Raw genomic sequence first — 25,495 nt, forward strand, 5'->3', positions numbered from 1 at the left:
AAGGAAAATTTCCTGCTGGGAATTCCTAATTTTTACAGGAAACCAAGAGGCTGCAAACCCCATCAGATACATTCAAGTGACCAAAGAAAAGTTTACAAAAGAGAATTATTCTGAGCAAGGAACAGTAGAGTTGAACATATGAGAATAGAGGATTGAATATCAGTTTCTGTTACATCGTTTATAATTATAATATTGAGCAGTTTTACAGAGGCTAAGACACAGCTTTCAAGAAACTTGCTGGAAATGCATAAATTGAGAGTGCAGAATTAAAATACAGCCAGATTGATAAATCCCAGTACAGGATTGAGGGAGAGGGATTGCTGGATTACAGCTCTGGCTTCACAAAAAGCAGATTTTTTTACATTACATGCATCAGCCTCTTTAGGCAAAGCTGCTGAAAGGAAGGAATAACTCGTATTTGAGATTCTAACTGCTCTCATTATGACAGAATGCTTATATCATCCCAAAGTAATGCAGTTATTCTTTCCCAGTTTTAAATCCATGGCTTGAGCTTTGAAGCTCCACAACATCACCTCTTGTATTAGCTCTAATAGCACACACCACTCATTAGCCTATAAAAATTAATTTGGAATTAAAAAAAAATTCCTGAATTATTTTTGTACCTGGGTAACATTTTGTTTACTACATTTTTTTTTAATTATTTTATTTAGTTAATTTAGTTGAAGCCTTTAACTGATCATTTTTGGGGCACCCCTAGATAGAGAATTAATTGTTACACAACAATATTATTTTCTATTTCACACAGAGGCTGGCATCCTGTCTTGTTTTGCTTCCCTGTTTCTTTGGATGTGATTAAGTATCCAGAAATATGGTTAACCCCAGGGCTGAAGTATTTAGTTCTGAGAAACTTTAATACAATCAATTATGTTTTGAGCATAGGGAAGCAGGCAAAGGGGGAAGTTTTAATTACCATTAGTTAACAAAACAGTCCTGATGCACTGTTTGATTACATTTTGTCTAATATTGCATTGATATTTCAAGTTCATTACAAAGATGTTCGAGTTGAGTTTTTCTGCATATTAACTATTTCAGTATAGCACTTCAACACAAGCTTTTAAAACTAATTTTGTTGGGTTTTCCATGAGAAAAGGAAGCAGAGAGAGACAGGAGCATCTGTTCTAAATTCACTAGATGCAAAACCATGATATTTTCATAAAAGAAAGCTAAAATTAATAAGTCTGTATTTCATGGACAAGCCAATTGGTTTTCTTCTGCCAGGAGAACACATAATCCTGAAATAAAAGATGTCAGCAAATCAGTTCTGTATTGAACAGAATAAAGAAAAGTCTTGTAGTTCATTAATGTTTAAACCAAAGACTAAAGCAAATCCCCAAAACACAGAACCCAAGAGAAGACCTAGAAATTCTAAAATTCACCACCCTCCCAAAATAAACTGCCATGGCTAAAGCACTCCAGTGAATTACAGCAGGGTTTCTCAAAGCCCAAGAATTGTCCTTGGCACTCAGTTCTTCTCCTGCTCACAAATTGCCTTTCTGATCGAGAAGAAATTCCATCCCACGTATTCAAAACATTTATTTGCAGCATTCCTCTCACTCCTACATAGACAAAAGGCTCCCATGACAACGGGGATGCCAAAAGTGAGCTGAGCAGTTGGGGATGCACATTTCTGACTATTTCACCTTCTATCAGTGACAAATTCGTAATCCAGGGAAAAAAGAGCACAAGGATGTGCCCTTTGTGGCACAGCAGACCCAGCTGTCTGCACGCTCGTGATGTCACTGCTTTCGTGCTGCCTCCAAACCTTTTGGATTTATAAATCTTATTTTCATTAGCTTGATTCCCAACAACCCCAAAATGCCTAACAGTGAAACTCACATCTCAGGCTTACAGGCAAGATTTGCTTTTACAGATCAAATTTCATCTACATTTATCTTAATTTCTGATCTAATTTGAATCCAAACCCTATCCAGTTTCAGTAGTGAAATAAAACCCCAACACACTAAAGGGATTAATCCCTTCAACTTTCTCCTTTAAGCTTTTCTTTTACACCAAACATTAGATTCAAATATATTTTACAAAGTAAACCATGAATCTTTACAAGCACAAAGTAAAGAGCCAGTACCTTCTATTTGAGAACATTAGAAGAAGGGATGAGAAAAAATAGTAATAATGGAAGTTGGAATACCATTCTTGACTTGGGGATAGATTTTAGACAAAGCAGATGAAGGACCTGGGTTCCTCCCTGACTGCAGATCAGCCACACTCCATCCCACTGGAAGATCACTCTTCCCTTATGGAAATCCAGCTGCACTGGAAAAGTGCATAAAGTAAAGGATTAATAAGTCTAAAACCCGCTCCTAAGTTCCTATCTTGTTTTTTGTGTGTTCCACACGTTCAGAGCTGCTTGTTTAGAAACTCCCTGCTCACTCCCTGTCCTCCCAGTCTGGGTTTGCTCTCACACAGATTTTGGAAGCAGAGCTGCAGCCCCCACCATCCATCCTCAGAAAACACAGGTTTTTACCCCCTTGCCACACTCGATTTCCACTGGCTAAGAAAAGCTGGACCCTGGATATCATCTCCTACACAAACTCCTCTCTTACCACTGTTGATAAAATGGGGAGATCAGCTCCACCCTCACTGCTGGTGAGGAAGGAGCTGAGATGAGTACAGCAGGGGTGCTGTGAAAGAGTTAAACCAGAACACAGCACCCTTTGAACCCCTCTCCATATGGCTGCTCCCACCACAGCAGATGGTGGAGCTATTTGTTTTCTGTTTACTCTTGATGTACTGTTTTCTGTCTTCTGATAAAAATCGCTGTGGCTAAACAGCAGAAGTGACAGCTGCCCATTGCTGGTGTCCTTTCCTCGCAGCTTGCTGTCTTCAAGCTCAAGAACACTGCTGAAGGAGGAGATTGCTCATATGCTGCAGCTTTCCAATTGCTGCTTTCCTTCTTCCCACTCCTCCAGAGAGCAGAGCTTGGCTTGGCTCAGTCATCTCACTGCCTGGGAAGCAGGAGATGCCACAGGAGCCAAGGGTTTGCAAACCCTGGATAAAAGGAAACTCTCGCTGTGCAACATCTTCTTACAACCCCCAGTTAAAAGTCACCAATTATGGGATATTTCATCATCAGTGTCTTCATAGAAACAACATCAAAACCCACACAAGATGCCCAAGTTCCTAACCAAGTTAGTAACCCTAACCCAGTTCCATTTTATAACTTCAGATAAAGCTACATCTTTCCAAATAATTCCATTCCAGCTCGACTGTGTGCCTCAGGAAAGGCTTTGTACCATTCCAGTCTCCTCCTGACTCCTGCCCCATAAAGATGAGGTTCACATTTCATTCAAATCTTTCTCAGTCACTTCCTTCTCCACCTTAGAAATGACATTTTGGCTGCCAAATATGCCAGGAACATGGCAGTGAGCAAGAGCTGTGATCAATACCCAAACTGCAGCTGGATAATGGATACAGGCATATTTCATGCACATCACAGGACAGCCAGGTCCTCACTGCATTTTCCTTATGATTTATTGGATAAAACAGAGATGAGCCTAGAAAGCGCAGCAAAACCCCACAATCATTTATATAAGATAATGACAACAACATGCATCAATTTACAATGGAAAAAGACATTCCTGGGGATTATTTCAGCCACTATTGAATGAAGCCATTAGCTTTCATTTCTTAGTACGACCGATTGAAAAATGATCCAAATGCCAACATCAAACTGAAACAAGAATTATGTACTGCTAAGTTATAAAACAATCTCCTTAATGCAGAAAAATCAATTCTGTAGGCAAGGTGGAAATTTGTAGAAATGCCTATTTGGCAAGAAACAAGTATTATTCAGTCTTTTTGATATTTTCCAGGAGAGTTCCAACATGTATTTATTTGAATTCATGTAATTCAGCCTCCAGACAAGTGACCTCTCCAGCAGTGGCTGCACACAGGTGGGTGGCACTCGCTCAGCTGTGGCTTTTCTCCCTAGAAGTAATACTGAGATAACTTTGAGGATTCCCCTCACAAATCCTGAGGTGCTGATGCTCCCTCAAGCACTCCAAACAGTGCCTTTCACACAGCATCAGTGGGAGATTTTCTACCCTTGGCTGCTTCCAGAGTTACAGCAGTTTCACTGTGAAATTCAGCTCTCCAAGAGCCATTTCCCCAGCTGTAACCTGTACTCCAAGCTGCTCATTGTCCCAGCACGGGGCTCCTCAAGGGTGATCCACGTGTGCTGCAACAACATCAAAGCTTCTGGGATCAGTCTGAGCCTAGAGCCTTCTATTTGCTCACAAATCCATCTGCAGATGAGGCTTGCCTGAACCATTTCCAGCACTGAGGAAGAGGAGTTGTTGCTAAGTCCAATGTTCTCTTGCAGGTATTTTCTTTCAGACCTTACTAAACCACTTCAAGGAGCCAGGTCCCTTATTTTGGTAGCTGTGCTTGGACAACTCCTACAATTTCCACTGCCATCTCTATCATGTGCTACTGCTCATAATGAATTCTTCATGTTTCAAAAGGATTGGGGTCAGTCCCTGAGTTGATCCCTTGTGCTACATCTGAACAGCAAATTCCTTTGCATTTCACCTAAGGAAGAATAAATAAAGTGTAGTATTTGCTGTAGGACCTCAGTTCTGCATGCTGCTGGACACTGAACACTGCAAAACCTTCTGCAGTTCTAGGAATCCGCATGAATTTCTGTGTTACATCAACATGGACCATCAGCATAATGCAGTTTTTGAGTCTGTGCTAATCTTGCTGTTGGTTTTACATTCTAATTTCCACTCTCCACGGTGCCCTGTGGGTTCATCCAGCCAGGCACACGCTTCTTCACCAGACAAACCTGATATCCTGCTGGGGTTTGGGATCTGCCACAGCTGATGTGAAGCACTGCTGGTCCAGCATGGGCAGAGGATGCTCACCTAGCTGGATTCAACTGTGGATCAGTCACTGCCAGAATTCCTCCAGTTCCTCCTTCTGTGCCATGCACACTGTCATTGGAACCTTGTGTTTCCCTGGCAACTATCAAACACATGGTAATATCCCTGCAGGATTTCTAGTCAATCATGATTTCAGTCCTTTCAAACTCATTTTAAACTAACTTTTTGGTTAGCTTAATCCTTCCTCCTCTTTGTGTATTTAATCAATTATTGGCAGCTGGCTGAACATTTTTGGGAAGCAAAGTTTTTAACCTTAGTTCTCTGTAGACATTCAGAGCAGTGTCTCTGAAGAAATCAAAAATATCAGTGAGAAATAAAACCACACAAGAAATCAAAAATATCAGTGAGAAATAAAACCACACAAGGGACCTACTGCATCTTTCACAGAAATCTGGAATCAAACTGAATTAAAGGTGAATACTGAAATTACCTCACAAACACCAACTCCCTTTATGTGGTTTTTCATCAGGTAACTCCTACATGGAGAACAGGAAGAGCAAATCCAGTTTTATTACTGAGAAAAAAAACAGTGATTGCAAATACTAAAGGAAGATGATAAAATCCAGCTTTAAATTGGTTAAATTGAGCTGGCCCCCAAGATGATGTTTTCATTCCGGGGATTTGGGGATTTGTTGCTGTTGTTTTAGTCAGTGGTTATTTTTGTTTTGGTTTTCCTACACTGTCCACAAAAAAAAGTGTGTGTGACTAGTACAATCTGCCTTGTGGCTCTTAAATTATCATAAACATGTACATATAATGGTTGAGTATTAAGAAATACTGGGGGAGAACCTACTAAATTTGGAGCAAGACCATTCCTTTAAAGGGAATTTCTTGAATAATTTATGGTATCTAGAACCACCAGAAGGCAGCCCAGTTATTTTTTTTTGGAGCTGGTATTTTCCCTCACAACTAAACCTCTGCTGTGGAAGAATCTCAGCCAGAAAATAGTTTATGGGAAAAGGAAGTCAATTGGTTTTGTGAGCTACAAAGGTCAAAATACTTCTGTGAAATATTCCCTTTGGAAAGCTTGGAAGCAACCTTTCCTCCAAAATTTTATGGCAGCTGGCAAAGCAGGAAGACATATGTTTTTTTGTATTGCCCAAATAAAAGTGACTGATCTGACTTATTAACATTGATTCTCTCAAGATGCAAAAAAGAGTTTCCAGCAATTTTATGCAGCTCTTAATATTCATTAGCAATATCTGCTTTTAGATGGGCAATATTTAACCTAAACATCTGTTTGAGGATTTACAAGATACGCTTCCAAATTTATTAGATTTCATGGAAAGTATTTTTCAGTCCATTGAGAATGATTAACTGAAGCTTTTAAGGCTACAGAAATAAAATCAAGCACTAAGGTCTGATAAAAGTCATGCTTGTAATTATCTGATTCATAAACCAGACAAGTTCAGCTACTTATATTTTGAAAAAAAAAAACAAAAACCAAGAAAACATTTCTGGGTTTTCTTTTCTGTACAATTTTAAAACCAGGGGAGAGACCACCCTATAGTCCAAAAATAGAATAGTAAATTCATTGTAGCAGATAAAATAATAACCAAAAAAAAAAAGCCTAAATAAATAACAGACAAGAGCCTAGTAGAAATTATTACTAAAAACCCAGACAGCTTCCAGAATAGGGAAGACACCATAATTCTTCATGCAAAACCAGGCTGAGAGAGTGGGGTTGCTCAGGCTGGAGAAGAGAATGTCCAAGGAAACCTTGGAGTGCCTTAAGGGGATTAAAGAGAGGGACTTCCTACACAGACACATCGTGACAGGATGGGGACAGTGACTTTAAACTGAGAAAGAGCAGGTTTAGATCAGAGATGAGAAGGAAATTCACTCTGAGGACAGGCACAGGGTGCCCAAAGCATCCCTGGATCCCTGCAAGTGTCTCAGGCCAGGCTGGACGGGGCTGGGAGCTCCTGGGACAGGGGAAGGTGTCCCTGCCATGGCAGAGGAGTGGGACAGGATCACCTTTAACATCCCTTCCAACCCCCTTAACCTTTAACATCCCTTCCAACCCCTTTAACCTCTCTTCCAACCCCTTTAACATCCCTTCCAACCCCTTTAACCTTTAACATCCCTTCCAACCCCTTTAACCTCTCTTCCAACCCCTTTAACATCCCTTCCAACCCCTTTAACCTTTAACATCCCTTCCAACCCCTTTAACCTCTCTTCCAACCCCTTTAACATCCCTTCCAACCCCTTTAACATCCCTTCCAACCCCTTTAACCTTTAACATCCCTTCCAACAGAAACCATTCTGTGAATTTAGGGCAAAAGGATAAACAAGAAAACCTAAAACTAACTGGGAATCTTTTAAGAGCGAGTCCAACAAATCCCACTCAGATTCTCTATAAAGTAGCTGGAATCTCCAGATCTTTGCACATACCCACTGTCCCTCCTTGCTGTGGCCAGCAGCTGAGGAGCAGCACAATGCCAGCCCCAGCAGTGAGGCTGCTCTGGGGGAGCTTCCACAGCTGCCACTGAACAGTGTGCCCATGGGAGGCTCCGAGGGCACTGCCATGCAGGGTGGAAAGGTGCCCAGGAGCTCATCTCTATCACACTTCTGGCTGCAATCACCTTTACGCCTTGCTGAGCACAGGCCAGGCTTGCAGAGTCCCAAGAAAAGGCTCTGGGCAGATATTTTAACCAATACTTGCAGGCTCCCTGTCAATATTCACAGAAAGCACTAACATTTCGTGCACATGAAGGCTGCCTGGCTTAAAATATACAGTAAACAGGAACTGGGATGTTATTAATCTTCAAAAATAGAAGCTGTTAGACAGCCATGCTATTTGTGCTCCTCATACAGACTGCCCCACTTTCTCCCAGCTCTATAGAATCACTCTAATACAGTATTCTTATTTCCATACTTAAGTACACAATTCTTCTTTCCCTCCCAGGGAGTTTTTTTTACTTCTTTAATATCACCCAGCTGTCTAACACTGGGATACTCTCCTCAAAACGAGGCAGCACAACAACACAGACCCCCACAGTTACACAAGTGAGCTAACACTGCCATGAAACTCAGGTTTTGGCCAGCTCATCCTAACCAAGGTGTCATCTCCCTTTCTTTGGCAGCAGGCTCAGTCCTGAGCACACACATTGCAAGAGGAATGAGAAGATTTGGCTTTTGTTACACTCCAACAATTCCTTAGAAATGCTCCAGGTAACCACAAGCAAGCCCAGCAGAATTTCCACAGAAGTTCCATAATAGGAAATAAAAGCTTTCCTCCACAATGGAATTGCTGGGTCACCACCTGCCACTGATTGTCCTTCTACCTCAGAGGAACACAGCAAATGATCCTTTTCTTCTCCTCTTTATTAAAAGACTTTTTCCTCAGTATTATGTTGCTCCTAGGTAAAGTCAAATTCCAGGGGTTTGTTTGGTTTTACTTTACCCAATACATCTGAACCATAAACTGATTCATAATAATAGATCATAACTATAATAGATCTATTATTATCAATAGATAATAATAGATCATGCTATGTTTTTTTTCCAAATGCAAACTACTGCAGCTGACTGCATTTCCATCCCAGCAGAAATTCCATCTTTCCTTGCTGAAGCCTCCCAGAGCTCCCTGGAAGCCCCCAGGGCTTGCAGATGTACAATTAGAGACTTTGAGGGCAGTGCTGGTCAGCCCAGCTTTAGATCCCACCCACCCCAGGGACTCCAGCAGCTGAGTTCTGGAATGTCCTGCTGTGCTTTCTGTTCTGTACAGATCCCCCAACCCACCAATTCTGGGCTTTGCTCCTCAAATTACTCCAGCAACCACACAGGGGAGAGTTTAGAGCCAAGCCAAGAGATAGACAAGGGATAATGATAGAACAAAAGGATAAAAGGGAACTACTGAGGAAAATCGAGACAAAATAGAGTGATTTAACCCACATGATAATGTGATAGCTGAAGTATAAAATTCTTAAGAAAAATTCCCCAGGACAGGAAGGCAGTTGAGGCTGCTGGTCTTTGAATTGCAATGTGCCAAGACAGCTCTTTAATCTCTCAGCCTATCTATAGTAACATTCTGCAGTTCTACAGAGCTAAGCTATTTTTTACTTTCCTCTCACTGTTCTTCCCATGCTCTCTAATGCTAATGTGTAAAGTGATTAATAGACTTTCAGCAAAAATCCAGTTTTTCGGTAATTCTCACTCCCTGCCTGCCCTTTCTGGGGATCTCAGGAAGGTTTTTCAGTGCAGGGTCAAAGACTCTGCACCATCCTGCCCCCTATCCCTGGAGTGCCCCAAAAGCAGAGCAAAGCACAAGAATGATTTCAGCTGCAGCCAATGCTTTGTGCCTGAACAGATGCTTCCCCAGCCTCAACAAAAACTGTGTTAGAAAATGCAGGGTGTTGTGGAAACTGGTGTATTCACTCATTAAATCCTGCATTAAGTGCTATTTAATGCAGGTAACCAGGCAAGAGTGACACTGAACTGGAAAAACCTGGTATAACCACAGTGAAAGGAAATTACTGTGCTAAAAATTTGCCCAAATAGAAGGAAAAAGAGTCTTGAAATTACCTGATACTACTAAATTTGTACAGTGACTCTTTCACTTACTAGAACTGATCTGGCCACTATAATTCCTATTTTCTGGCCCTTCCCTGTGAACAGGATGTGAACACAATTCCAGCTCCAGTCCCCATGGTCTTTAGTTCTTTTATATCGTTTCACTGTTCTTTGCTATTAAATTCTGCACATTTCTGTGAAAGCCCAGGAGATCCCCAATCCTGCAGGATTTCAGGAGGCTGCATTTACTCTGGAGTACCAAACAGAAGAATTGCAGTCCCTAAAGCTGTAAAATTGGCATTTTCCTTACAGGCACATCTCACACTTATTTGGAGCTACAGAGTCCCACTCCAAACCATGCAGTTCTAAGTGAAGAAATAATCACAAAATTATTTTGTCCTATTATGTCTTCCCTCTCCTCTGCAGGCCTTCATTCAAAATGAAAGCAAAACCAGGTCTCAATATTAAGTACCAAGTGAACTTTGAGAAACTTTAGTAACCAAATCTGTCAGAGAGAAGATGCATCATTATATACAAAATTACACAGCTCATTGCTCATTTGTAGACTCAAAATGGAAGGGAGGAGTGGGAATTTCCATCACCAAAGTCACTTCAAAGCAGTCCCCAGCATCATTTTCCAACTCAAACTAAGTCATACCTCCAATAATGTTACAATATGACTTATTCTTTGCCTCAGCAGCGACACAAACATCAGTTAAAATCCATTGCCAGCAGCCAATGCTTTTTTTTTCAGGCTGGAAAGCATTTAGAATTCACATGCCTACATTACCCTTTCCTTCTATTCATCGTTGTCCTATTTCCAAGATCTTATTTCCACAAATATCTTCATGCACCTTGTTCCCTTCCCCCCCCATTCCCATCTTCCTTACTGATGGCACATCTAGGAATTCATGCATAGAGCTTGTCATCCAGATGATGACAGATTCATTTCTTCAAAAATAAACATAATAACTCTGCCTTCTAAGGTTATTACTTGTATTGGTTCTTATTTCAAAGAAAATAGGGAGAAAAAGGGGAAGGCAAAGAAAATTCACCACAGTGCTGGTGGGAACTGTAGCAGTAAAATGTGCCCAGAAAAAAGCAAATGGAGACAGGAGGATGTTTAAAGGGTACCTGTGCAAGTATTTATTAAAACATTAACCTTTCTTGAGAGGGTCACTGGGAGAAGGGAATGTGTTTCCTATAAATGGCCTTAAACATCAAGCTTAGGAAAAGGAATCTTTATCATGAAAAGCTGCAGGGAGTTTAAAACATATCCACACAAAAGAATTTATAATCAGGTAATTGCTCCATATAAACAGTTCTGATAAAGCAAGTTATCTTCAGTTCATCAACTGCTAATCCTTGTGTCTCATGGGCTGGCTTTCTTAAAATGAAAATTGGATAGAATTCCCTGCTGAGAAATGAATCCATATCCAATGAACACCATCCTTTTGTATGAATTTAAATCATCAAGCATACTAATTTTTGAATTGCATGTCCTAACTACAGAAATTATTTGTTTCCTCAGAGAGCACACGCCGATATATTCAGTGTGATACATTTCCTGTTTCTCACACAACACTTATTTACACCCCAGAAACTGTTTAAATGATCATGCTTTTCCTTCTTTTCCATCTCCGTATCGACAATGAACACTGAACTGTAAAATCACCTTTTGGGACCTTAATCTGTTGCCAAGGATACTGGGGATATAATTATGATTTTATTGTAGACTAACTGAAAGACTTCTCTTTGTTGAAAGTGCAGTTCAGCCTCATCCAGTGTTAATTGCAGCTCCACACCCCCTTTCATCCTGCTTTTGTGGAGCGCTAGGAAAATTACACACCAACACTCCTGAGACTCCCATTCTGGGTCTGTTCCATGCACTGGGAACCTGCAGCACAAAGGCTCAGAACGACTTGCTGAAGGTCAAAACTTGCACTGGAAATCAAATCAAGTGCCAGGCTGATGGGGGCTGATGAGGAGCACACACCCCTGGCCAAATCTGCTGCACTGCCTTGGCTGTGCCCAGGAATCCAGCTGGGATCTCCCTGTGTTACCCAGGGCTGGGATCTCCCTGTGTTATCCAGGGCTGGGATGTCCCTGTGCTATCCAGGGCTGGGATCTCCCTGTGCTATCCATGGCTGGGACCTCCCTGTGTTATCCAGGGCTGAGATCTCCCTGTGTTATCCAGGGCTGGGATCTCCTTGTGTTATCCAGGGCTGGGATCTCCCTGTGTTATCCAGGGCTGGGATCTCCCTGTGCTATCCAGGGCTGGAACCTCCCTGTGTTACCCAGGGCTGGGATGTCCCTGTGTTACCCAGGGCTGGGATGTCCCTGTGTTACCCAGGGCTGGGATGTCCCTGTGTTACCCAGGGCTGGGATGTCCCTGTGTTACCCAGGGCTGGGATGTCCCTGTGTTATCCAGGGCTGGGATGTCCCTGTGTTATCCAGGGCTGGGATGTCCCTGTGTTACCCAGGGCTGGGATCTCCCTGTGTTACCCAGGGCTGGGATCTCCCTGTGTTACCCAGGGCTGGGATCTCCCTGTGTTATCCAGGGCTGGGATGTCCCTGTGTTACCCAGGGCTGGGATCTCCCTGTGTTACCCAGGGCTGGGATCTCCCTGTGCTGTCCATGGCTGGGATCTCCCTGTGTTACCCAGGGCTGGGATCTCCCTGTGTTATCCAGGGCTGGGATCTCCCTGTGCTATCCAGGGCTGGGATCTCCCTGTGCTATCCAGGGCTTCAGCAGACAAACCCCACACCTTGCAGGTGCTGGCATTGCTGGGACCTCCCTGGCCAGAGCTGCCAGGATCAGCTGAATTTACACTGCAAAGAGCACAGACCTTGCAGGAAAGATGAGCCAATTGATTGTTATATATATTTATAATGATAAAAAAATGATGTGGACACTCCATAATGGAGAGGGTATGGGGTGGTCCCCTTGTTTGTTTGGGGGGTTGTCCTTTGTTTTTAATAATTTCCCAATATTTAATACTTATATTAGATCCCCCTTCCTACAGCTCTGAAGCTTGGTACAAGTTCTGTGGACTCATTATTTTACTTAAAATATTTAAAGACATTGATATTTAAAACTCCTGTGGATCCCACTCTAAAACAAAAGAACTAAAATGAGAAGGGGGAGACCTAATTTAAAAAGAAAAAACCCACACATTTAGCAAAAGTGTAATTCAACCCAAAGGCATCCATCAAAAAGATGAAAACCACCATACAAGGGAAGGGGAAAAAAAAAACAACATTAAAGGGCTAAAACCATCTTGGAGAATTTCAAACACATATTTGCAACTCAGAGCCAAAATTTCCTGCAGGACTTGTCAGTGCCAGCTGCAGGAACCTCCTGCAGCTCCAGGACTCCCTCTGCCCCATTCCCTCCTGTGCATCCTGGATTTGGATCCAGCCTGGCCCAGAAGGTGGATTATGGATCAAGAACTGCCTCCAAAAACGCTCCTCAGTCAGCTCAGCTTTCCATGTTTTCCATGCTGAACAAGAGCAATGTGAACTCCCAAAAAATCAGTAATTTCAGATAACATCCACAGATAACATCAACCAGACCTTTACAAGTATTGATCATTTTTTTTAAGCATTTCACTGTTGAAACTGAGCCATTTTCTCTTTCATGCTGTGAAAGTTCAAGATGCCATCAATGCAGCACCCTCACCTAAGAACAAAACCAATTCCACCTAGACTACTAATTTTGGCCAAAAAACCACATCAAAAAACCAAAACACCTTCGATGCACTCTCATTTTGATTTCTGTTTCCAAACATTTAATTTTTTGCTCTTTGTACTGAGAATATTTGGTGTTAGCACGGCTGGTAGACATGAAGTGGCTTAAAATATTTGTGTATTTCCTTTTTCCCAAAACAAGCAGAGGCTGGTCACTTTAGCATAAAGCTGTTTTGTGATGTAGGTGATTTAATTTGCCCTGTGTAAGACACTGCAATAACAAACCCTTTCCTCCCTCCTAAGCACAGACTGGGTTTTTTTTAAAAAAAAATTAAAATAAATATAAAATTCGTTGTTCTTTTCCCAATAGAATTTCCTCTCTGTGTGGCCGGTAGAGGGAAGCATCACATTCCCAAATGTGCCACGGGACTTGCCGGGATCAGCAGCAGAGTCTGAGCTTTCCCTGGGTAAACTGGAATAAAGAACTTTCCCAGGATGTTCCCTCAAGCTCCGAGGACACCAAAGATGCCACAAACCCCAAGTGGAGGGGATGGAAAACCCAAAGCTGCTGGATTCTCACCAGATGATGTCTGAAGTACAGCACCTGAGAAAGGATCCACCTTAGGCACCATCTGGGAGTTGAATTTTAGCATGAACGCTCTATTCACACCCAGGGTTTGGTTGGTGTTTATTCCTGGTTTTCTTTAGATGTTATAAAGGACCACAGTGGTAATTACAAGCATTTAATGAAGCAAATCCCTAACTATTCCATACTTTCCTGTTCTCATCTGAATTTTAGTCCAAGTTGAAGGTACATAAATTCCTTTCAAATTAATTTAAGCTGGGAAATCTGCTTAGAAACCACACGAGGAACTATTAGAATGAGCCCTTAACAAAACACTTGTTTTCCAAAGCCACACCTGATATTTCACAGTGAAAGACACACCATTGTCATGGTTTTCTGAGATTTGTATAAATCCTTTCTGTTCCCATATTGATTTTTGGCTCCTTCACAAAGCCAAACCTTGAAGGAAGGCCCTCACACAAAGAAAAAAATAAAAACCAAAACAGATTTCAGCAGTAAAAACCTCTTGTAATCCATCAAATTTTTGGTTTGTATTCATTCCTCTAATTAACACAAGTACCCTCTGCAGCATCTTGTTTGGGAACACTGGAAAAAGCTGTAACAATTTCAGCAATAATCTTTCTTCTCATCAACCTACTCCCCCGTTCCTGTTCTTTTCCTCTCAAATCCAGCAGTGCCAATTCCAGCACTTGGAACAGAACAAACACTGCACCACCCTCCTTTAGCAGGGCTCAAAGGGGACACCAAGCCAGCTGCAATTTTCTCTAACCTTATTTCTGCCCATCTTCACCCATCACACAGGTGACTCCTTCTCTCTAACTTCTTTATGACTCTGTTAATAGACAGACTCCAAACAGCCCCCGTGGGGTCACAGCTCGCTGCAAAGCTGCAATAACCACACCTGGATCACACCTCAGTGACATTACAGCTGTAAATGTAATTCTGCTTTGGGCTGGGACAGGCTTCCTCTGCTCAGCACGGCCTCTCAAAGCTCAGATTGCTCCTGGTGGATGTGGAAGTTTAATTGGTTATTAATTGCTCCCTGTATTAGTTGAGATTTTGAAATGCTTTGTCCCGATGACCTCTCCTCCCACAGTTATTGCTGCCAGCCCACAGTCACTTGTTAACTTATATCAGACAGAGAAAAACTGGCTTTAAATTAATTAAGCCCCAGCCTTCAAGATGAAGAATTTATTGCTAGTTTATAAATTGTATATCTGAGGTAATTTCACAAGTATTCTTCAGAAAACTTGCATTAGCAGAGCTCACACAAGGCAGAGAGAGCCCTGATGAAGGGGGGATTTAATCCTTCCAGTGCTTTCTGACACTGCTCAAACACAAGACCAGACTCTTCCCCCCGTAAAAATCAGTCACTGGCTCGCAGTGTTTTCAACAATTACAGTTTCCAGCTGTGCACAATCATAAATCTATTTTTATACAGACTCTACAGCTTTATAACATCTTCCATAAATTATTTTTGCAGCTTTTTCCTCCAGTTACATACCCATGGATGTTCTCTTACAATGCCTGGCTTCCTGTCCCATCATCACTTCCTATCTGACAAAGCTCCAGAGGGCATAAACCACAATGCAACCCATGAATCAGTGCTACACCAATGTCCTCTCTGCACACTCAGGAAACAGTGGGCTGGTTTGATGTTCCTTCCATCCACAGCACAACACCAGACTTGCAGAAATACAGGAATTATTCATGTGGGAATAAGCACATCAAATCATCTCGGTTGTTATAGAATTTTATATTCCTGGAAAGTTTAGGCGCTTCCATGATCTGGATTTTACAACTGTGGAAGACTCAGGGTTGGATATGAAATGATAAAATACCTGATTTTCTGTAAAGTTCCCAATCCATGCTGTTGTCTCATCCTCTCTGCAGTTGTGTGCTACAGAGGGCTCAGCTGCCTCGCAGGAACACTGACTTCTCACACAAGGGAGTCTGCTTTCAGGGTAAAGTTCATTCACCTTTAACTCTTCCCATGGCCATGACACGTCCCAGTGGCAGGATCAGAGCATTTCCATACCCAGCACTCACTGTCACCCCAAGAAACAGCATTTGTGGGGTCTCACACTAAACCACCTCTGCTTTCCAGGACTCTGATGCACTCCAGTTGCAGAAGAAACTGCCTAAGCACAGATAAAGACCTTTATTTTATCCCTAGGCACTACAAAACAAAGCATGAAGGGGAATTCTGGAATAGCACAACTGGGGGGGACTAAAGATGAGAAACTCAACAGATCCAATTCTGGTTTTAAGTTAGGCCTGAACAGCCTTGCTTCTGCTCCCTGCCTAAATCAGAAATTCAAATACAACAACAGCACTACACGGTGGCAGAGTTTCTCAAGGACTTAAAATGCAAAGAGGAACAGCATGAAGGGAAATTCAGCTGGTGACTAGAAAACTGTCTGCCTCTGTCACCTGGAAAAGCTCTGTCTCCACATGAACTGTGCTTCCAGCTGATTCCAGCATGGCAGAAACATCCTTCTTACTCATGGGCCCATTTCCAAAACCTCCAGCCTAGGAAGGTGCAGAAACTGGGCTGTTGTTTTGTACTGGGAAAGGTGAAAACCTGAATTTCCTCAACAGCAATCCATGTTCTCTGTGTAGAGGATAAATCCATGCAGGTGAATCAGAACATATCCTGCCCTTCAGAACAAAGATGCTCTGGTTACCCACAGGTACCTCCCCTTCTGAGATCCACAGCCTCTTCAAAATGCCATGCCCAGTTCACAGGTTAATGACAGATTTTAACTGCCATGACTTGGTGCTCTCCAGGTGTCAGAGATCATTTGCAGAAAGCTTTTATTGCAGTCTCAGCTCCATCCTCTGTTACCTTGTTGACTTTTCAAACACCTAAAGATGCAATAATGTCCCGTGCTATTAATTTGTGTCTTGTTTCTATTACGGTTTCAGGAAAAAAAAAAAACAAACCAAACTTTATCATTTAATTACATTATGCCCCTATTACTGCAAGCATTTGGTGCTTTGCAGCATCATTATGAAAAGGCAAGTTCATTTCAAATTGTTTCACAGAATTACCAGTGTACAGTGGTGGTGGCCCATTTCCCTTTAATGATTATTTCCAGAGCAACAAGGAACAACATTAAATACAACTAAAAAGTCTGACATGAAACAAAGCTGAGTGGAAATAATTAGCAAAGACTCAGCTATGAATTGGTTTTCTTCTGGATAAAATTGAAATAATAGTGCTGTAGCCTCTAACTCTTGTAAAACCTCCAGGTAACTTTAGAGACAAAGCAAGCTGAAGGTGGTGGAAGCTTTGGTTTGCTTTTCAGAGCCTGTGTAAAAAGGTTCATAAGAGATAACCAGAGAAAACAGTTCTTGGTTTACTGAGAGAAGACTAATTGTATGTAGAAAACCTGCTTCAGAGAGCAGCAGGGAGAATGATGAAGATCAGCTCACCTCCATCACTCAGTGTGACATGTTCCCACTGCTTATTTACTGTTCCACAAGTCACTTGGCAGGGAAAACAAAGTTATCTTTAATTATTTAGAGAACACCAATATAAGCAGATGACAGAGGACAGTTCAAGCCTTCCCCAGCTCACGTTACAAATGCTGTGCAGATTCTGACAAAGAAGGCTCTGATATTAACCTGGAGGCTTTCTTCACCAAGTTTCTGAACTACCCATGCTACACCTCATTGATCTCTTGTTTCCATGCCCATTTTAACCCAATTTCCCCCAGAGATTTCAAAAGCCAGATTTTAAGACCTTTTTGAAGACAGGTGGTAGCACAGAGGAGAGCTCCATGGTACATTCTGTGCTGAAAAAGCAGAGATTTATCCCTTATACACCAGGGAAACTGGGTGGGAATGAGGCAAGCACCTCATCTGCTGGAATGATCTCAGAGTTTACACCTTAGATATGAGAACTTGAGCAAAACACTTAGAGAATTCAGCCTTCATGAACTCCTCTGTTCATCATAATTATTATTCTTTTACAGCCTTAGCTTTGTTTTTATTTTTTTGATCTTTCATAACATCCAAAGCATGAACTATTTAATCTCCATTTATATTTGAGTATTCGTAATCCCAGTTTGGAGAAGTCAAGGCAAGTTTTGCAACATTTTCTAAGCATTGTAGCAACCACCTGCAACCTTACAAATCCAAATAAACACTTCAAGTGTGTGCAGATTGGATTGCTAAAACACAACTTGATTTTCACAAACACCTTTGGCTGGAAGCTTTCTGCCTACTCATATTCCATTCAAGCTTAAATGCATTAAAAGAGGAATTATGTTTGGAAGAGGCTAAAATTTGCTCAGACATACGGAATGGAAGATACATGACTCAAAACAGGAAACAAAACCCCTTATCTAGTGACCCAGATCTATTAACAGGTGGGATATCCCATGGCTATCATCAACATCTGAGTTATTTACTTGTTGCACTTATTTGTAATATAAATAATTCTGTGCAGTTAAGTACTCAGCTTCACAGTATCTCATAATCTTGTTGTACTTACACGGAGTAAGTATCCATTACCACTTGGAACACTCATTTAGCTGCTCAACTGACTGCTTAATGAGGTCTGGAAAGGAAAAGCCTTATCTGCAAAAAGCCAGTGTAGAAAGAGTGTATGCAGTCCTTTCTTCAAAGCAAAGGATTTGTTCAGACAATGTGAAAAGGAATTAGATAAAGAAGAGCATTCAGAAAAACAGAAATTAAAGAAAAGATGAAATACATATATGCAGTGTTTTCTAATAACAAAAGCAATGTTTTTTCCCATTCATTGAATACTCTATTGTTAGAATTTTGTCTGTATAAACATCATCAGACTTTCAAAATTTCTCCTAGGAGCTAGGCCTGCTGCCTCACCCCCACCACATAAATCCTTTAACAAGTCCATGCAGCAACAGGTCTAGCACAGCTCCCTTTAACAGCTTTTCCTGGAGTGCTTAATAGTGACTCAGTCTGCCCTGTGTTCCAGCTCCAGAAATGCAGTGGGACATCATCAGCTGCATTCCCCCAGGTTTTAATTAACATACAAATCATCATTGCATGTTTAAAGGATCCTGTCAACCAGTGCTGAGAATTTCCCTTTCACTCAGCGCTCGTGTGGAGCTGCCAAAGCCAAAACAAAACCCTTACAGCCAACAGCTCAAAACCAGAGCCACCAGCTCAGAATGCCCAGAAGCGATCAGGCAGAACTCAGACATTTACATTGAGATTTTACAGAGTGTTTCCCACCTTGGATCTGCAGCCTGACTCAAAGCCCACAGCCACAAGTATTTGCTGCCACAGAATCCAAAGTTCAAGACGTGTTCCATGAACTTTTATTTGTCTGTCAATGGGAACACACTGTTTCAAGCAGACTTTGAGTCATTTCAATGCTTTAAATTAAATTTATGCTTATTTTGCTGCTTAAGAGCTCACATTTTCAAAAGCTGTAATCTGTCTATATTTACTTTTTCATTAAAACAAAAACATCTTCCCTGGTCACGCAGCAAACCGAGCACGTGAGACAGCATTACTCAAAGATCTGGTATGCAGCAATCCTTACATCTGCAGGAAGATCACTGGCACTACTGAAAGCTTCCTTTCAGTCCTGTACATGCACAAGAGGCAGAATAATTGGTGAAATCCCATTATTTGTCACTCCAGCAGCCTGAATGAGCCAGCCCTTGCTCAGGGAGCAGCTCCAGAGCTGGCACACGAGCTCTGCTGGCCTTGGTGAGCAGCAGCCCCCAAAGGAAATGTGACATAAAGCTGTTTCCTGCTCACTGTGGCCACATTATTCATCAGTAACTAACAACAGCTCCAGTTTGTCCACACTTAGTAACACATACTGATACACCCCACCAAGAAAAAAAACACCAAACCCAAACAAAAAGAAACCCAGGAAAACATATGTAAAATCCATATGCTTTCTCTTCCTATAAATACTCATTCACATAGGTCTATCCTGTGTTTATGACACTTGTCAGTCAAGTTATTTTTTTCCCCCAATATACCAAATTTCTCAGCCCTTACAGTGATGTTATCACCATCAATGAATGGGTGTGACAGTTGATGTGAAGTCTCTAAATCGATGCTGCTATTTCACAGGAGAACTGATCTCATGAAAGACAGAACAAGGTGAATTTCCTGATGAAATGGGGAAAGGTAGGAACAGCTATAATCCAGAAAGCTCTGAAGCAGTAGGAGTGAACTGCAGCCAGTTTGTAAAGAGAAGGGCTGGGTGAGAAGCCCACATGTTCCCAGGATCCCTGACTCTTCCAAGATGAGGTTTTCCCATCCTTCTGTCATGCCTCATCTTCCAGCACTGTTGGCAAAGCTGTGCAGCTGCTGGGAGGTGGAACAGCTCCAAAGGGCAGAGCAGAGCCCCACAGTGACCCAGCACAGCCCCACTGCTGCAGGACCACCAGCTGCCACCTCGCCCTGGAAAATCACAAATAGCAAAAGCAACAAACAGCTCAGTCACGTCAGGCAGGTGCAAACCCCGAGATAAAACCACCTCTGAAACAGGGTAACCATAGGAGGCTGAAAGATTTCTCGTTATCAGTTATAAATCAGATTAATTTCGGTTTATTCAGGGCTGCTGGCTGGGGAGAACAGGAAAATGAGCACCAGAACATGGCCCAGAAGTGGCAGTGCTGCTGCAGGAAGCCAAATCCACAAGCACTGAGCTTTTCCTTCCTGCCTTGCACCGCTACCAAGAGCCTCCTGATCCAGTCCTTCATCACTATAATAAATAATTCCAACCTCTTTCTGGTGTTTCAGGTTGTTCTCATTTGTACAAAGCATGCTGAATAGAAAGTTCAGGCAAGTTTAAGGTAGAGACAGGCAGAAATTATACTCTGTGCAGCTGAATTCCACTTGTGGTCACCAGTGAAAGGTTAATTAATACAAGAACTACCTACTTTGGAATCACACTTTAACTTGCAAAGAGGAAAACATACAAACACGATACAGCTGCTGCTGAAGACATTTCTACAGCAAAGAAAATAAAAAAACTAAAGATGCTATAAATTCTAACTACCTAGACAGCTTCTTTCTCCAAAATGATTCTACAAGCAAAAAGATGTAACATTTTTAATAATTAAAGAATGTTTTAAAAGCGTGTATTTCATTTCAAGCAATACAGTTTTTGCATATATATATATTTAAGCCATCTTTTTAAGCAAAAAAGGAGCTGCCACCATAAGAATGCATACAGGTAGCTGTTAATGCTTTTTATGTTTTTCATTTTACAGAATCCAGTTTCTCTACTCCTTTGTTCAGCTTTCACAACAGGATACTCGATTTTGAAAAAGCAGCACTAAAATTCTCACGCTTGTGTCACTAAACCCAGATTAACAATCTTGGCTGCTGTGCATCACTTTAACACCTCATTAGCTTCAGCTCATATCAGCCCAGGAGCCAATGCTAAATAACGCAGTTATTGAGCAGCTCTGATAGCCATTGTGTTTCCTAGAGTTAATTAGTAAATTAACACGCAGAAAGCAGCAGCAGAAGGCACTGAGCTGTCCAGTCACAGAAGGAACCGGTTCTGGGGGGGATCAGATGTGTGAAAAACGAGGTTTACATAATTTTTATAGAATTTAAAAGTTTTAATTAAAAGACAATTAGGAGATAAAAAATAAAATCAAGTATACAGATACAGCCAGGTGTCTCTGCAATCAGCCAAGAGAGCACACCTTACTGACAAAAGATTGTCCCTTAAAAACAGAACCTTACTGCATATCCATTAATTCTCACACATATTCAGACATTCTTCTTAGGATCTTTGGTGTTCTTCTGTTTAGTTTTCTCTTGCCCCCTTCCCAGTAGATCAATTTTCTTAGACCTATCAAGATTTAGATTCCCTGATACCAGAAATGCAATAAATTCCTGCCCCAGAGCTCTGGCCACTGCTGTCTTCACCTGGATAAGACAGTTTACCAATGCAGGGGTTCTCCAGCTGTATTTTTCCAGTCTTTGGGTTATACAAACAAAAGCAGTTTTTATTTTAATACTATGCCATAGCCTAACATATGTATTACACCACTATTTCTAAGTTTCATCAACAACAGAAATAAAGGAAACTGTATTAATACAACAAAACCTACCATTCTTATACACATAACATTAATTTTAATATTTACAAAAAGCCAACAATGTAATCTGTATCTATAACAGGGTGGATGGAACCAGGGCAGCCACACAGCCCAAGCTTCAGGCACTGGTCAGGAACAAGCAGAAATCATTTCCCCATTCAGCGAGTGCCCAGCTGCTTGCACAGACTGCCCTGATCCACCAAGCTCAGGTGATAACAAACTTCTTATTATGCCAGCTCATAGGAAAATATTTATACAGAAATGAGTGTAAGCATCGGTCACAATTTAGCAATCACATTTAAGCAATCCTAACAAGCTGTTGGCAAACAGCTCTTTTAGTATTCTATAGATCATAGTAAGAAAAAGAAACTTTACTGGGCAGGTGATACACAAAGAGCTGGAAGTTTTTTTCCCAAGTTATTGTTGGGAAGAAATGATGAATATTAATATTATCCAGCCCTTTATTTACTAATACGATTTTACAATACATTTTTCCCACCTAAAAACCTGCAACAACAGCCAAAGTCTTTCAAAGTGCTGTAAAAATTATACACTTCCAGTTTTTATGTTACTGTGTTACTTGTAAGTAACTTGTAACTTGTAAGTAACAGGTTACTTGTAAGTAACCTGTGTTACTGTGTTACTTGTAAGTTGTAAGTTGCCCTTGACTGCTGATGTGTATGGAAATGATGGTTTTGAATACTTGACAGCCTAATTACTAATCAACAATGGCTGTAACAATGTAGATCTGCAAGTTTGCTGTGCTCCAGAACAATTACATGATGCAGTTGTGGGGTTCTTCAAGTCCCTTACAAACATAACCTCGCTACAGTGAGCACTGCAAAATGTTTCCTGGAATGGGAAGAAAGAGTAAGATCCAAATTGTTATTTGTTCACATAAGGAACATGGCAGAAAGCCAATAAAGTTTCCACTGATATGCAGAATTATCTGCTGGAGTTCTGACTCATAAGCAGCTCGCTGCTATATTTAGCAGCAGAGGAATGTTTACTTGATTACCTCTTCTATAACAATAAATAAGATTTTACCAAAATCTGTGGAATGCACTGTTAAGGATTTCAGGGAGTGTGACACAATGAATGCAAAGCTGACCCTCAAATTAACCAAAGAACCTGCTATAAAATTTAAAATAACGTCTCAGTTGTTAGAAACTGGGAGTTGCTCACAATTATGTCATCTCCCTTTTCTAAACATTCAGAGGGTCAAAACACTTTTAACTCCAGTCTGTCAGCCATGAACAAGTGCCCAAGTAATTGCATTAAGGGATTTGGTGACATCACTTCAATCCCAAACACCCCTCAAAGCCAGGACCTGAGCCCTACAGCCTGGATTTACCACATTTTCTAGCAAAAAGCAAATTGAGATAAGATTCTTTAAAACAAGTTAACCAGTCCTGAGCCCCATCACCCTTTCAGCTCAGACAAAGGGAATTTTGGGCACTGCTCTGCATCACCATTTATTCTGCCTTCTCCTGTTGGAGCACACTGCAGCCAGGGCTTACTTCAGCAGCTGCCAATTAGAAATAAATATAGTGTTGTATTGCTGCGAAAAAAAATCAAAACCACCGTGGTTTACACAGAAAAAAGCCATGATGTTCTAGAAGCCACCTACAGAATAAGCTTTAAGTAGATCCTTAGCTATGGATACTGGCTTGGGACAGGCATTTGGTTATCAAGGAGAGAATAAATAGGTTTGTTAAAGCACAGATTGGCTTTGGAAAAATATTCAAATAATAATGTAACAGGTTAACCACGGTTAATCAGATTACACTAAGATTAAATTAGTAAAGCACAAGGGATAAACCAAGAAATTTAAGTCATACCAACACCACAGAATGTTATGAATTACTTTAAAAATTTAAAAAAATAAGCATTTTACAACTATGCTGGGTTCATTAAAAAGGGGGAAGAACATAACTAACAAAACCACAAACGGCCTTTTGAACTCAGAGGATGACCTAAAGACATCTCAGTTTATTTAAAATATTACATTAAGATGCAAAAAGGACCAGAAATAAACAAAAACATTCCTCTGTATGTCAACTGATTGGTCTAAAAGTAATTAAATCCAGGAAAGCTCTTCTGCTGCCATAAAAGTACTGGATGTTGATATTTCCCATCCAAGTCAGACAAAAGCCATCTCTCTGTAGAATTACAAATACAGGCTCTATGTAATTACAAATATAATTACAAAAACAGGGCTGCTAAAACACAGCCTCCATCACTGCCTGGGGCACTTCTCAGGCACCTTCAGCTTCCAACAGACACCATGAAATGTGAAATGCCAGCAGCTTTAGAACATAAAGCAGTAACTTAAAAGCATAACTTGGGTTTAGGAAGTTATTTCATTAAGAACAGCACTAATAAAATACCTGTAAAATCCTTGCTGGCCACGCAAGCAAACTCCCAGTAGATAAAAATGAGTTTCCCTGGTTAGAGCATTATGATTTCTACATGGATATCTTTCATTAAATCCCTCCTATTTTCACTCAGAAATTTTTATTAACGTTTTTCCCCTTTTTAATCCTTAAACCAGCAAAAAGCCAAGCTCAGGCTGTGCCTTTTCCCCTCCCCTGGCTGTGGTTTGCAGCATCCTCAGAGTTGTTGCTCACAATGGGGCAATTTCCTGCAGCCAGCTCTGGGCAAGGAGCGCAGCCCATGAGCTGGGAAGGGGCTTCTGCCTCCTCTTCTTTTCCAATCTCCCCTCCTGTACCACTGCAGGAATTTGGGAGAGCACACAGCAGCTCAAAGAGCTGAGCTAAAATAGCAGCTTTTTTAAATCAGGTGAATTTTATCTCAGATCACTTCTGCAATCCACTTAGCACCAGGCACATGAACTTTGGTGTACTCAAAAGAAAGCACCAGGTAACAGGCAGGAACAAAAGAACCAAATTCCTTTTACTGCAGCCCAAAGGCTTTAAAGTCTTGACACCAAAGCCCCCAAAAAATTGAAGCAACTTCCAACTAATACTATTCCATTAACAGAACTGTAAGAACTAGACATACAAAAAGAGGAATTTTACAACAAAAACTTCACAACCAAGGGAATTGTTACCTGCACAGGAGCAGCCCCCAGGGTGAAAGTGCTCCCCCTGCCCTCAGGTTGTTAAAATAATCTCCTTAATTAGGGGGTGGGAGGTTCAAATGGCCTTTTGGGAATTTAAAGAGGCAAATCCCCCAACAAACAATAAACCATGATTTACATCACAGAATCCCAAGTTCCAGCAGAGACAGGAGCCACAGAGCCAGTTCCACCCCTTTAGACTGCAGGGAAAGCACTCAGTGAAGTCTGGAAGGACCTTCTGGTCCAGCTGGGAAATGCTGACCCTTCCTGTGCCATCAGACACCTTTAGCAGGTGACACAGCCACCCCTGAGCTCCTCTTGTTCTCCTGGTTCTCTTTCAGAGCCTCTTGTGGACAGTCTCTCTCCAGCTGTCTGTGAAGATTACAGTGCTCTCTCCTCTGCATTTTAACTCTCTCTTCTTGCTATGTTCTCCTTGGACAATTTCATCCACAGATTTCCATACCATTTCTAGTCTGAAATTTTAACACTGTCAGAAACATTAGGTTCTTAAGAAAAAATGGGTAATAACCACATGGAACCTATATTCTCCCACACATGAAACTTGCATTTTTTTTGTCCCACCCTTATCACTGGAGTGTTGAGTCACCTTCCTGTAATGCACTGAG

At 41.4% G+C, this 25,495-nt stretch overlaps 2 long non-coding RNA genes across 3 annotated transcripts; both read right to left on the reverse strand.

Annotated features, from left to right (window-relative positions):
* Positions 1–700: 700 nt before the first annotated feature.
* Positions 701–24,939, reverse strand: LOC147650609 (uncharacterized). 2 transcript variants are annotated; one of them, XR_015276242.1, is made up of 2 exons: positions 24,861–24,939; positions 701–4,569 (listed from the first exon to the last, which is right to left on the reverse strand). It is a non-coding gene; the product is annotated as an uncharacterized LOC147650609 (long non-coding RNA). The 2 variants fall into 2 exon arrangements; XR_015276243.1 differs by lacking the exon at positions 701–4,569 and adding an exon at positions 13,168–16,580 and having other exon boundaries at positions 24,861–24,883.
* On the reverse strand, positions 6,403–11,532 carry LOC147650610 (uncharacterized). Its single transcript, XR_015276245.1, has 2 exons — positions 7,068–11,532; positions 6,403–6,899 (listed from the first exon to the last, which is right to left on the reverse strand). It is a non-coding gene; the product is annotated as an uncharacterized LOC147650610 (long non-coding RNA).
* Positions 24,940–25,495: the final 556 nt, after the last annotated feature.

This window comes from Cyanistes caeruleus, chromosome 14 (assembly GCF_971803275.1).
Source record: "Cyanistes caeruleus chromosome 14, bCyaCae1.hap1.1, whole genome shotgun sequence".
Taxonomy (NCBI): Eukaryota; Metazoa; Chordata; class Aves; order Passeriformes; family Paridae; genus Cyanistes; species Cyanistes caeruleus.